General features: G+C 33.9%; 1 pseudogene; it reads left to right on the forward strand.

The window, feature by feature from the left end:
• Positions 1 to 779: 779 nt before the first annotated feature.
• On the forward strand, positions 780 to 1477 carry LOC149554386 (F-box/LRR-repeat protein At1g67190 pseudogene; annotated as a pseudogene).
• Positions 1478 to 12461: the final 10984 nt, after the last annotated feature.

Raw genomic sequence — 12461 nt, forward strand, 5'->3', positions numbered from 1 at the left:
CTTTTCATTACTACATTATCAATTAGTCTTCTCAATCAATTTTATTTTCTTGGCATTCGTTTATTATCATCACTATCAATTACGCTAAATCTCACATATTCTCCCATTAATTTTAATTGATTCCTTCATTTGATTAGATAATTGGTCTTCTTACCAACTTTTTATCTATTGTTGAGTGAATTAGTCACTATAGAGACACTAATATATGCTAACCCTGATCTGTTATTACTTGTTATCAATCTACAATATGATAGACCTACCATGGTATTTAATTGTGTTTATCAACTAGGTGATCTAATCTCCTTGATTTACGGACCAACATGAGCATCACCCTTGGCCATCACTCATATCTTTAACTTAATGATCAAAATCTCATTTATTATTGTTAAGTTGGTTACATATGATAAAGGCCATTATTCAAATACATATATGCTGAAATATGTAATATTTTTTGATCATATAATTTCTCTCATTCAATACTCCTTGTAGTCAATATGATGACCCATGTATACATCAAAATATTCTCTTCTAATATTGATGCTAGTCCCACCCAATTAACATTTTCATGATCATATGTGTTTTCAATATAGATTAATTAGTATTTTTGCTTGGTTGTTGCACATGGATACTTTGTGTATCATATTGTTGAGCCTAAAAAATGATTAATGATCTTCTTTCTATCGATCCCTATATCATGTCAATGTTAAACTCTTTAAGGTGATAGGTATTTTTCCTTTATAAATTGGTTGTACTCTTACTTCTCTTTCTATCCTTCCTTGATGTCGATCCATACTTCATATTTGGAGCTCAATAATCCTGGATTGAAGAATGTATCTATGGAAGAATTAAGCTTAGATGAATTGATTCTTGAAGTAGATAATTTGGAGAGGTTTTATTTGAAGGAGACTATAATTGAGATTTTTTTAATTCGTTAGTAAGGGAAATCAAAATCACCTAAAATTTTAGGATGTGTCTCTTGTTAATTTTGTGATGGGAGAGACAATGGAGAGCTTGGAGGTAGTGGATATTAGCATTTTTATGCTAATGTTGCTAAAATTACACCAAATGATACTAAAATCAATCAAACTAAAAAGACTATGTATTTGGGATGTAATTCTTGATGCTAAAGATGAGTATATGAATCTAAAGACAATAACAACTAGTTTTCCTAAATTGAGAAACCTTGCTTTGAGCTATGAACTTATGGATGGGATTATCCTATTTGGATTAAAATGATTATATCTACTGTAGAATGTGATAAGCTTTGTTAAGCTCAATGGAAATTAATGATCTCTTCAATCGATGGATAGTAGAAGTTCTTGAAAGATGCCCAAGACTTTAGCATGTTATAATCCATGGGAATATTTCCAAGGTAGAACTTTGTGATGATTATAGAATATTATCAAGACTCACCTCTTCCATTTTTGTTATTATGAGAATATTTGTTAATGTTGATGTGCAATTTGAATTCCAATAATATGTAATTATCTTAGCATAGTCATGAGATTATAGCCAATCTAAACAAAATGATAATGTAATATGATTTTTTTCCAATTTATATTATATGTTTCAAGGGATTTTTTAACTTGGTATTAGTTGAATGTTGCTTGTCTCTTGTGATTATTATGATGAACTAACACTTGTGCTTGTGCCCAGAGAGGGTGTAAGAGTACAACTGATAGCCTTTTGGAAAGATGATTTCATTTTTAATTTAGGAAATACCATGACTACATAAGGTTTCATCTCCTTGGCTTCCAAATCTTTCTAGCGTAACCTTCAACATTTTGTACTCAAGTTTCTTTTTTTTAAACCATTTAAATTCTTTGTTGACATTATAGATGAGGACTTCCAATAACCAAAATGCATATGTATCTATTACTCTCTCACATTTATTGGGATTTTTTGGGCATGCATGTAGGCTATATTTTTATACTAAAGGTTTCTATACACATTTTTTTAAACCAACATAATCTTTTCTCAATGGTTAACCTAGGCTATAAGAAGATATGATTAATTAAGCATAATGAACATATATGAGCTTTAATTTTCAAACTATAATCTTAGTTAATAGTTTCATCATGGCCCATACATGACTATGTAATTACATTAGACAAAATTACTTACCAACTTTTTATTGCACCCTAGTACACCTTGTTGTTTGTAAGTTTAATAAGTTCAATCATGCTTGTATCTTATGGATGCATATTAGGAAGAATTATATAGTTAGATACTAAGTTGTAATTAATGATGTTATGGACTACACTTGTAACGACATTCTACACTTTGAGATCATTTGAATCCTTGACATTAAAAATCAAAAGTGGATTTGTTAAATTTATCAAAAAGAATAAATTAGAATGCAACCATTTGAGATCATCTCTAGTATTGAATTTCCTGACCTAATGTGTTGGGCATGGCTAGGTAGCCTTACCCAAAAATAAATATTATAGAGGGTCACATAAAGTTGAAAAGTATATCAAAATATGCTCATTGTCAACACTGTGAGTAGTTGAAATAGATTAATTCAAGTGGTCCTACTACGAAAAAAAATAGAAAATCTAATATAAATATTTTTATCTACAAATTTTTCCTTTTGCAAACAATTAATATCCCAACTTAAATATTTTTATATGAAAACTAGTACAGATAGCTTGATAGAAATATTTTTCAAGAGAGGTAGAGATTGGACAAAGGTTCCCTATCAATCCAGAGATATTCCTAAACTACATGATTAATTCATAATCACTTAAATCTTATCATAATATCTTTCACAAACAACATTACCTAATTCTAGACATTTTCTCTGGAATTGTTCCAGTGACAACCCATAGAAATTATGTTCAAAAATTTAAAATGTAGAGATCTTCTAGCCAAAGATCTAGTCTTATATGGTTAGCATGGCATCTTTAGTAAGCTTACAAATGGGGTTTTAAATGTAATATTTTTTATTGGATATCAAGTTTTCTGCAAGAACATTCAAATTCTAATGGGTGAACATATCCTTTCACCATTCTCTTAGTGCCTGATCTTTCTTGATTTTTTAGTCACTAATCATGTTATCTAGTGACTACTATCATTTTCTTGAACCTTCTAAATTCATTTCAATTTCTAAAATAAATTCCTTTCAAAGGTTTTAAATTACTAATATGTTGTGTCTAAATACTTTACCTATTATCAAGGAACCTTAGAAAATATCAGAGCATAGTCAAAGAATCTAAACAACATTAATTAGCCAAAATAAGTTGCAAGTTTTACCAAGCCCTCTAATGCAACCTATATTGATGTAAGAAATGCACTAGAAATTTTTTGGAGTCCATGAATTCAACACTTTTTAATTGCAAAAAGGAAATTAAAAAAGATCTAGCTTAGACCAAATTCTATCAGTTTTAGCTCATTGAATTGTAATAAATAAACATTATGTGAATGCTAAGCACATTTTCCATTAGTCACAAGTCCATATCAATCAACATTTTGTAATTGGAGAAGCAACATGTTCCCATGAATTGAGAAACATGTGGCCGCCATGCTGGAATAAATCTTGTGCATAACTGATCTATTATAATGAAGTGATTTATTATTCTTATTAGTGCTCTCTTCAATGGTTTTAAAGGTAGGTTTACAACCTCACAATACTCTATATGGATGGAACATCATGAAACCTTCTAAAATAGTAGATAGGTTGCAAGAACATAATAGATGTTGAAAAAGCATAATAGATGTAAATAGCTTTCATTGGTTTAGGAAAATCTAATAGCATGGGAAAAATCTTAGTGGCATAGATAGCCATTTTGTGACACTTAATATAAATGCATACTCCTTTGTTGGCCATATTTTCAGTTCCCCACTATCTATATCTATACAAATTATAAGGCTATCATAGTCCCTATTTTCCTAAATTACCCAAATATAGTCATTTTCTTTTGTTTGGCAATTTTTTGGAGTTTGATAGTGTTTTGTGATCTTGTCTATTCTAAAATTTTGAGATCTTGATGATAGAAACTGGGGTAGCTCCTATTTAAACGAACTCTCATGTTGGGATAAGCCTATGTCAGAAATCAATACGCAAGGAAATGAAGGGAGCTATTTTGCATTTTAAACTTCATTATGCTTTGATTTATCTTAAGTTTTAGAATTAGGATTAATAACATTATGCTTTAGAACTAAGATTAATTGCATCCTTTGTATCATAACTAGGATCAACTGCATCCTATGTTTCATAATTAGGACCGACTACATATTTTGTTTCCAATTTAGGAATAAACACATCCTCTATTTTAGCATTTGGAACAATGATATCCTCTTTTACAAAAGTGGGATGAATTGTATTCTCTACTCCACAACATTGTAGAGCAGGCAATATTAGATTTTTTGATTCTTCCTTCATCTCCTGCTAATCAAACACTACATCCAAGATTAATTCTTCCAGTATAGCTTAGACATATTTAGTCTCCCTTGTTGATAAACTTTGTAAAACATCAAGAAGTAACTATCACTCTCTAAATATAATAATAAAACATAAATAAATTATCATAATCAAAGTAGTCATAACACCAAGGGGTTCAATACTCATCATAACAATGATATTGTCCAATCTTAATTGGCCATATAGATCTATGTTAAGAAGTTTTGTTAATATGGACTTGGTGAATTCATGAGACTTGGTTTTATTCAAATAGGTCCTTTGGGCCAAAAAATATTGGGTACAAAATGTGTACATTATGCGCAAGGGAAAACTGAAAAATAATATTTATTATTCTCAGGTGTCATATGCCCAATGGATACACTTGTTCTCACATGTGTAAAATTCCTAGGAGGTGGGGTTTTAACATGAGAAATGATCATATCTTATTGGTGATGAATTCAAAGCTAGAATATGTTCTCAGCTTTATGATCCATTCTCCTGTTCATTTTGAGGACTTCATAACCCTTCTTTCCTTCTACACCTTCAAATATGAAAAATATCTGCTCTAGAAATATCAAAGAACCCATATATAATTTCACACCCAACTTGATCTCCCTCCATTCCTTCATTTGAATTATCATTAAACATTTCTATTTAATACTCTTACAAGTCCTCTTACCATTCACCAAAAAATCAACTATCCATTTGTCCCACAAACATTGCCTTGACTTCTTGGATGCCTGACTTCTTGGATACCATTATGAGAATAACAATTAAAATTTTGTCACATTGGTTTGAGGATATTCCATACTAATGTTGTTAATTTTTCCAATGATATCTTATAATTCTTTATTTATCTAGTTAGGTGGTGAAATTTCTCAAGGAATTTAAACAAAAACAAAAGGGTGAAGGGTAAATATTACATTTCTTCTAAATTTTCATTATAAGTTTCTTGTCTTTGGTAGGTAAAAATGTGATATACTAGTACGACTTGATATTATTTCTCTATTACTAGATTTTGTATTTTTTGGTGAGATATTTAGAATAACACAACCACCTACAACCCCATAATAATTTTAGAACAGTGGCATCAAAGTTCAAAAATTCTCAAATTATTGTGGTTATCCCTATCTTCATTGTAATTACAAATATGAAGAAATTTCAACAACACAAAAGACTAGCCTTGCTTCAAATTTTGTGTGGGAAAAAAGACCTTTGGAAGTTCTTGTCTTAGTTACTTCCATTTTATTTGAGGACCCAACATGTTCATCCATAAAGGAACATTCATTAAAAACTGATGAGGTAGTTCATTTATTCAAACAAACCTATTTTGATTGCTTGCTTCGAATGTGAGGAAATTTTTTGTGTTCTTTGATTGACAGACATAAATATTTTGATAGAAAATTTTTATTTTATTTTCTTTATTTTTTGTAGATAAAAAATTTATGTGATGATTTCAATTTTGGGGGAAATAAAAGTTTTTATATATATATACTAAAGTATGTTTCTCTTTTCATGGTTCTTACTTAAATTTTAACCTCTTATTGTGTATTTCAAGTGTGCATTTTATAGATATTAATGCATATTTAATAGAAGTAAAGGTGATTTTTCCCTTTTAATAATGTCATCAATTATGGATAATATTGTATCAAATTATGTAGTTTAAAATTTGAGGAACATATGTTGGCAGTGGGCCAGTATCCCCTATAGGGTTTGCGACATTGTTTTGCTGCCTGCTGTGGTTCTATAAGACTATTGGTTGTATTGAGCATTAATAGGTTGATCTTTTGGTGCAACAGAAACCTTGGCCTTTCTAACAATTGGTATCAAATCTTGGTCACAGGTTTGAATCATGCAAGCCACTTGGCAGCAGGCTAGCATCCCTTGTAGGGTTCAGGACATGGTTTAATTGCCTCCTATGGCTCTATAAGACTATCGCTTGTATCAAGAATTAAAAAGTCAATCTTTTGGTGAAACAAAAACCCTATCCTTTCTAACAACATATGAAATATTATGTGGATCATCTAGAAGAGATCAACAAGCCTGCAAAAGTAAAGGCCTGGGTTTCTAAAGTGAAGGGTGTAATGATGGACAATATTGAGAAGGTAAGCCTATTTGGTCTAATGTGATATGGTATAAATATGATTTTAAATTCTATTTCTCAATATGTTAAGAAATTGTTTTTTATTATGGAAAATAGGTGTTGATGGGGTATTGAAACCCTACATAACTAAATGATTGACATAAATAAAGTTCTTAAAGTATCAACAACATAAAAGCCACAGGCTAAAAAACAACCTCCTACAAGATAGCAAGATAAAACTAGAAAAAGAAAACAAGGAAACAAAAAAAAAAACCAGGAAAGAAGCCAGGAGAACAACTTAGGAAATTTCTCTGAGAATTCTTGCGGCACAAATATCCATCTCAAACACTCTTCCAACTACCTTCTTAAGGTTAGAAAGATCTTTATTAGGTTCCTAAGTATCCTTTTTCTTTGTACTAGATCTGGTCCTCTTCGTCAATCCATCCTCAGAAGACTTTTGTTTATCACTGCTGAGATATTGGTCTTCCTCCTTACTAACCCTATGTTCCTCAATTTTGTTTATCAACACCTTTATGTTGTCATTAGAAGCTTTAAGAATGTTATATCTTTGCTCAACGATTTTCTTCAGGGTGCCCTCCATGCTCTAACTCTCCTCCTTACTTCCTCCACTCTGTCTTTCGTATCCTTTTCCTCCTTGGTTTTCCTATTCTTATCGCTACAATTATCCCTCTCCAATCTTCCCACTTTGTATTTAAGCTCTTAGATTTCATGGTAAGTCCATTTTGTGGTTCTATAGCTATCAATTATATTTTTCTTTGCATTATTAACCACATCCATTTGAGGGTTTCCCTTTGTGGTGTCACTCAGAATAATAAGGGCATGATCAATAAGCTCCTCCATTTGAATTTTTCCCTCCTTATTTTCCTTAACCAAAGTTTTCATCATCTCTCCCTTGAGCCCCATCCTCACAGAAACATTATCAAAATTCCTCCAAACCACATTCTTGTCTTTTCCTGAAATCTTGCAAGTGTAATGGCCAGACCCATATTCCTCAAAATCCTACTCATTCTCTTCCCCACTCCCTTGATTCTCCTTTTTCTCATCACTATCCTTCCCCTCCTCCTACCTGTAGACACCTAAATTTGATTACACCACTTTGGTAATCATATTTAGTTATATCTAAAGGCATCATTAATTAAATTCTTATTTAATTAATCCTTTGCCATCCCCTAGATGATTAATTTAATTAATCATCTATAGTCCTAATTGATAATTCAAATAACCTATTATTTATCAATTAAATCCTATTCTTCTATCTAATTCCAAAATCCCCATTTATCAAATAAATCTATTTGATAAATAAAACCCTCAAATCTAATAACCCCTAAACTATCCTAAACCTCCTTTTTTAGCCTAATCCACCCCATCCACCCATACTAACCAAGCTTAGCCACTAACTCACCCACCCTCATTGAATGCCATCCACTTGCATATCTCTAACAAGCCCAATCTAATCCTAAATCACCTTTAATCCACCCCCTAATGTTGTCACATTCCCTAAGAAAGCTTAAGACTTTCCTAAGCCAAGCAAAGTCAACAATCTCAACTCCCTCCAAAATATCCCAACCACTAAGCCTTCAATGCTCTTACAAAGACCATAAAGACTCTTACAAGTCCATTCATTGCTCTTACAAAGCCATTATGAAGGGTCTTTATGAAGATATTATCCCTTGAGCCTCCTTTGTTGACTCATCCTTGCCCTTTCCTCCATCCACTCACCCTGTGACATGTGTCACTCCCTGATTGGCTATAAGGAAGCACAATCCATGTGCTCTCCTCTCATGCAATCTGAGCCCTTCTTAACCATTTCCCCATCCTTTCTTCTTAGCCCTCCATCCCTCAAGCCCTTAGCCTATAAATTGAATCCCCTCCCAAGTCATTTCATCATAATCCTTAAGCCAAAGTTATAATGCTAGTTTGAGAACCAAAAATCATCAACCATACCCTCATAATGCCAAACTGAGAGCTCACAAAGCTACCAATTTTCCATTTTCCATCTCCATTGAAGCTAGTTTTGAGAACCTTGAGCATACATACCAAATCTAAGAAAATAGACTCATCTTCAAAGCAAGTGACCATCCTCATTGGGAGAGCCATTCTATGGCTCATATTCTCATTTGAGGGTTTCACTTTGTCTCTCTTATATGTTATGGTTTTTATGCTAGTTAATGCTTTTGTTTTTAAATAGATTAGTATTACTTGCTAACATATTCTCATATACATTTTGGCATGCCCGTGGGACCCCACTATGGGTCATTCATTCATCCATTTCACTCTATGTTTTGTTCTTATAAACTAACCATCTAATGTTTGTTGTTGTTTAAGTGGGTTGTAGGGTGTTTTGCTTATTTTTGCAGGTTAAAGAACGCACTTAGTAAGACATACCCTCTAAAAATCCAAAAAAAACCAAAAAATTAATTTTTTTTTGGAAAAATCCATGCATTTCTATTCTGTTCGCGCACTATTGTCTTCGTAGATCAGCGTCTCCACAGATTGGCATCTATGCCTAGTGAATTGTCGTCTGCGCTTGGTGAACTATCATCTCTGCAACCTCGACTGTTGTCTATGCAATTTGGCATCTGTGCCTGTAAACTGTCATCTCTGCCAGCTACTTTTTCGTCTCCGTCATCGCCTCTAGTCTTTTGTCATCTCTGCCATCGCCAACCTAATCTGTCATCTTCGCAGATTAGCATCTTCACAGTTTAGCATCTCTGCCCAGTTTCTTGTTTTCTATGCCGCTAAACTAAACTGTCATCTGCACCTCTTTCTCTGTCATCTCTGCAGATCAACATTTTTGTAGTTTGGCATCTACACTTGATGAACTGTCATCTCCACTTGTCTTTATTGCATTTCTATTTTAACATCTTTGTTTCTGCACTTTGTCTTTAAAAGAAAAAAGAAAAAAGAAAAAGTATAAATCAAATTTTAACTTTTGGTGGTTCCATAGAGTAGAGGTTATTTTAAGCATTTTTGCGCATAGAAAAAAGAACAAAAAAAGTTAAATCTTTTTTCTTCCATAGTTAAGCTTTCCTTTTGGAAGATTTTGGGTGACTAATCAATTTGCTTTTTTTGTCTTATTGCAGGTTGGAGCAACAAATTTAATCATGCTTTTTAGGGTTTTCATGGAATGAACTTGCATGTTTAAACACGTTTTTCCTTTGAATGTATGTTGCTCAAAACACACTCTTGAATGCCATGGATAAAAATTAAAAATTTTCTTGGAATGCATGCTTAAAACAAACAACTCAATCTTGAATGCAAAAGATCAATTAACCATTGCAATATCTCACACTTCAATTTTTGGTGCATTAAAAAAGAGCAAACAAATCTCTCTTTTGCATGCAACTTAGGCAAAGTTAATTTTTGAACACTTAAGAAATTTGTTAAGTTAAAAACAAGTCAATAAAAATCAAATTGAGTAGTTTCCTCATTGGACTCACCCTCTTTAATCACCCATCAATTTAACCATTGGTTGCAATCTCAGCGCCATCTATGGAGATGGGTCCACCTAAGAGAGTGTTAAGTGTTCCATAATCAGATTCTACTTAATTTTCTTTTTGAGGGTTTGTCTTCAACTTATAAGATTTCTTCAATGTCCAAAAATCTAGATTAAGTTGATCACACTTAACGTTTGAATTTTAAAATTGAACAACTCTTGACGTGGAGGGCCTTCGAGCGCGTGTTTGAAATCAAATTTCACACACTTTTGTTTTGGGCTTAAAACAAACTCACACTCAATCTTGAATGCCTTAAAGAAAAATCAATCGATACTTGATGTAGAGGGCCTCCGAGCGCGTGGGTTTACTTTTTTGTTGACCCTAACTCTTCTTCTTGTATTCATTCTTCGATCAATTTTACTTTTGTTAACGCTTCAAGTTGGAATTGAACATTGTCTCTTAAACATGAGTGCTTGCAAAGTCTAGATCAACACACATAAGAGTTAGTTGGTAAAAGAACAAGTGTGTTTTATAGCCCAAGGTCATCCAAGTCTTCTCTCCCCTTTTCGTCTTTCAAGGCCATCTTGGGTGCATAAGATTAGGATCCAAAACCTTGTTTCTCTTTTTAGGAGGCCTACTTGGGGATTTCATCACCCCTTAGGATGACCTCAACTCTAGCGTTCTGGCGGAGTATAAAGATCGGGAGGTGAATCCAAAGACACCTCTCTTGGAATCAAGATTTTATCACTCGGGCTAAGCCTCAAGGAACTTTATACCCTTGAGAAGTGAAAGAGGAGAAGTGGATTACCGCTCCTCTCGGCTGTGTGACATCTTTTTGGTTTCATCTACGAATTTGGGCCTCATGTACCTTGGGTATATCGAGGACTCCCTAGCTAAACAAACTGTCAGCCTTTTAGACAACCATCTAGGATGTTAATGTGTTTGAAGTGAATGATCAAAACATTTGTAGAACATATACACTCCTTGGTGCAAGTATCACATTCTGAGAATCAAAAACTTCTATCTGGTTGTTTCTATCTATTGCTTGATTTTTTATTTGTTGAATAAATGTTTGCCAAACTTGGTCAATCCTAGCTTAGGGCATACTTAGCGTAGTCACTGCCTATTCTAGAAGTTGAACAAGTTGAAGAAAGACAACCAAGATCTCTCAAAGCCAAGTAGATTCAAGAAATTGATGTCAGAACAATCCAAACCCAAATAGAAGTTTCACAAAGTTAAACCCAAGCCATCTTAGGCATACCAAGAACTTTCAGCCAAGAGAAAGGAACTAAAACCAAGCCCTCAAATTGCCAAACTCCACAAAGCAGAGGACAAAGATGCTAAAAAAGCCCTTCAAGATGCCTGGTTAGATTGTACCATCCAACTTAACCAACATCCAGGAGTTAACAATGCTTATGCCTTACCAACTAGGCATGACTTCTATGATTAGACCCCCTTGTTTCTCCACATCTTCTTGCATGAGCTTCACTTTAGAGTCATCTTTGTAAGAAAGCCAACCATCTTTAGTCTTCCCCTTAAGCATTTTAGCTCATCCATCTCATTTAGAACCAAACCATCTAGCCAACAATCCAAAACTTCACATGCAAGCCTTCAAAATTGTTGTGACTTTGCCAAAAGTTTGCCATTCCTAACATCTTCCAAATCCACCAGCCTCACCAAGGTTATCCCTTTGATAGAGCTTTGTCTAAGGTAATCTAGCTTTGTCACTTGTTACCCCTCATCACCTTGAGCTAAAGGTTGGGATCCACAAGTGGTCAATCTCATGTTCTTCCTAAAGGATCATAAGTCTTTCCTTAAGTTGATATAATCACCACCAAGCTTGCACATAGGAAAGCAGACCTTTCATGCTTTGGCAACATATCTTTGAAGTTAGAATCCCTAACCCAATCCTCCTTAGGTTTTGTCATATAGCTTTGCCTCAACCTAGGAAATCATTTGCATAGAAAAGCCTTCCTCTTTTTCATCCATCAACATTGTTGCATCTCATCCCTAGGAAAGATTCTACATTTTCATGCCACCTGTCACTCGCTTAGGCAAGAAGAAGAAGGAAACAATGGAGCCCTATCATTTGGACCCAACAACATTGCTCCCCTTGAGCACTCAACCATCCTTTAGTTTAGAGAATGCTATACCATCACCTACTGCCATTGAAGCTTTCATGAACCAACCAGGAAATGCAGTATCGGTGAACACCATTATAGACAAAAACAAGGAAACAATCATGGCTAACTTTTGAAGGGACACCATTAGAGCATTCGACTTTGGAAGACCTCCCCCCTTATCAGATCCATCTCACCCCTTGTTTTAGCAACTCCCACCACCCATAGGCTCTTATGATTCAAATTATCCTCAATATGTGCCAAAAGAAGAGCCTCAACCTGCCCCATATGATCCAACAGACCCAAACATACCAGCCTCCACTCAAGTTGAAATCTCCCTTCCACAAGCCAATCCAGCCACCACCACTCCACCATTGGTCCATACCACTCCATCCCAA

This window comes from Cupressus sempervirens, chromosome 5 (genome assembly GCF_028749045.1).
Source record: "Cupressus sempervirens isolate cs-2001-9-10 chromosome 5, ASM2874904v1, whole genome shotgun sequence".
NCBI lineage: Eukaryota > Viridiplantae > Streptophyta > Pinopsida > Cupressales > Cupressaceae > Cupressus > Cupressus sempervirens.